Raw genomic sequence first — 2,765 nt, forward strand, 5'->3', positions numbered from 1 at the left:
AAAACAATGATAGAAAGGCTGTGATAAACATGGAAAACCACACAAAGCCTTCAGAGAAAGTAAATGAGAAGTCAGGATGAGGACAGAGATCTGGCCTCTTTTGATTTTCATGACTTTCAATACCATTAACTGTTTTCCAACGTGCATTCTTTCACCACTGTTGATGGGACAAAATGCTAAAATACTCATAACTACCATTTAGCAGCACTGCAACAATGCTATTGAATCAGCAGCACAAAACAATACAGTGCGACCAATGTAGTCCAATTCCTGAACGAATTACTCTTATGATCTGGATGTTTTGCATCTACAGTGTGATACATATAGCGTGACAAGCCCGGTCAGATTCCTGAATGAATGATTCTCATGAGCTGGTTCTTTTAATCTACAGTGTGAAACATACTATACAGTGCAACTGGTGTAGCCCAGTTCCTGAAGAAATTACTATTGTGTGTCATTCTTTTGAATATACACAGCAAAACATACAGCACTACATACAAAATGAATTACTTTTATCTGCCCATTCTTTTTAGAGAATTAAAAAGTTACTGAAATGCAAGTCATTAATTTCATCATGTCCAACATAAAATGAACCAAGAACTGTTAATGTTTTTGGTACTTAAGGCTTTTTTCTAGTAATCGGTGGTATTTTACAACAATTAATGAGTTTATTAAAAGGTCTGTTTGAACACCTATTACAAGAAACTGTTCAGTTAAAATCTCAAATCACTTGGCTGTGAAGGGCTGTTAAGGGCAGTAAATCCAATGAGAATTACATTTCTTATTTCAAAATATTTCTTCCTCAAAAGTACTAAACTAAATCGTTAATAGAACAAACACACTGTCATGGAGAAATCGGCAGGATTGGTTCGATTTTGTAAAATTTGGCTAATTCATATGATATTGTGCGACTGCACTCGTTTGAAATCCTACGACTTTCACTAAAGCCAATGACATCGCTGGACATCGTTTCCATCTAATTTGAAACAATAACTTGCTTCTGTCACACACAACAGCTTGCTATCATTCTTACACACTTTACTAATTGGTTAATTTTAGATAAGGGGTTTGGGTAAGGGCATAATATTAATAAGCATGTCCTTAATGCCTCATGCGCTGAACTCGTGCTTATTTCCGTATTAGACATCTGGTAATTTGCACATGAAGTTATATGACTTTATGCGATCAGCATAGTCCGAGACCATATGAAATAGCGAACTCATAAATTATGTATGAATTTTCATGTGATCTTGTTGAATAGAACAGTGAAAATTGTCCTACTCCCTTAAAGATATTAATGAAAAAAGTGCCATGAGATATCTCACCGGTCTCTGTGACAGCTGTAGAAAAATGTGTCCACTGACCACCGACATTGACACTTTTCACCTGTCAATCATTTGCTCGCCATTTGAGGGTGCTATTTTGTACCCTGTTGAATTTGAACGACACAGAAACAAACAATGCCTCTGTTTTGCTTGGTTTTGTTTCAAATTTATATTTGGAGGATGGAGTTTTGGAATAAGGGGGCGTGGCTAATTCAACATCATTAAGAGGAAATGGAATCCTTAAATTCCTTTCTAATCCCACCCCTACAGGGAATTGTAAATACAGTGCTTTTAGAGTATTTGAGCAACAAGGACCCCAAATGATCACTGTTCCATGTTGGAGAAATACTGCATGTATTTTACCATTGTGATTGTCTTTCGAATGCATCATGGCAAATGTTTTAGCGAGCGAAGATGTGTTTCCAGCTCAATAGTAAAAACTAAGTGCGTTGTAAGTCATGGTAAAGTAAAAAAGACTATACTATGTTTGGCACCCACCTGGCACACAAACACCCTGCATGACATCAGAGGGTCTGGAGCCTTGTTAAATCATGTCCCAGAGGGACTCAATAATAGCAAGGGTCAGTGCAGTCCTCTGGATAACATAAGCAGGTGGGGATTTGGATCCCTCACCACAAACCGCAATAGGGTAAGCTTCTATAGTAACGCCATTACCGTTATCAGCTCTTTCAGTGTAGGCATTGGCAGAAGGCTGCCATTGGCTCATAAAGCTGGGTTTGGGCTGGGCAAACCGAAGACCCCTCTCCCCAAGAGGACCAGACTCTGCAGAAATGGTTCCATTAGCTCAGTCCTGCATGAGTCACAGAGGTGTTTGCACAGACACGTCAATATTGGGAAGTTACTTTTCACAGAGTGAAAGGAAATTCTGAGAAAAAGGTTAATATGAGGTCATCTCGGATGCTTGACTGTCCCAGGCAGCTAGTCACGAAGATATTTTGTCATCTTCAATTAACTGACATTGCAGCAGGAATCACTCGTACCTCCTCAAGAGATTTTATTTAGTCAAGTAACAAATTACTCTTTGATAGATGGGATGCTTTGAACTGCATATCATAAAATGTATATAAATAAAACAGTATATACTGTATTCTTCTTGCACTTTAATCTGGTCAAACTTTGTAATTGCAGCACTTTTCATACCACTGTCTCCTTCAGAAGATTTGCTGAAGTTACTTTGGATAAAAGCATCTTCCAAATGAATAAATGTAAATATCATAAGAACTGGATGATCCCTCTTTTCCACCCAAATGGTTTTTATAATTATATGAGAGTGATCTAGTTTTGTCCTGCAGCAGTCTAAACAGAGTTGTTTTGAATACTGTATGTGGTGAGGACTTTATCCCATGCCCGGATCACTGACAATAGTGGTTCCTGGTTCAAGATCAGCTGTCTAACACTATGCTGATCAGTCCCTGGCAG

Source organism: Xyrauchen texanus, chromosome 15, assembly GCF_025860055.1.
Source record: "Xyrauchen texanus isolate HMW12.3.18 chromosome 15, RBS_HiC_50CHRs, whole genome shotgun sequence".
Taxonomy (NCBI): Eukaryota; Metazoa; Chordata; class Actinopteri; order Cypriniformes; family Catostomidae; genus Xyrauchen; species Xyrauchen texanus.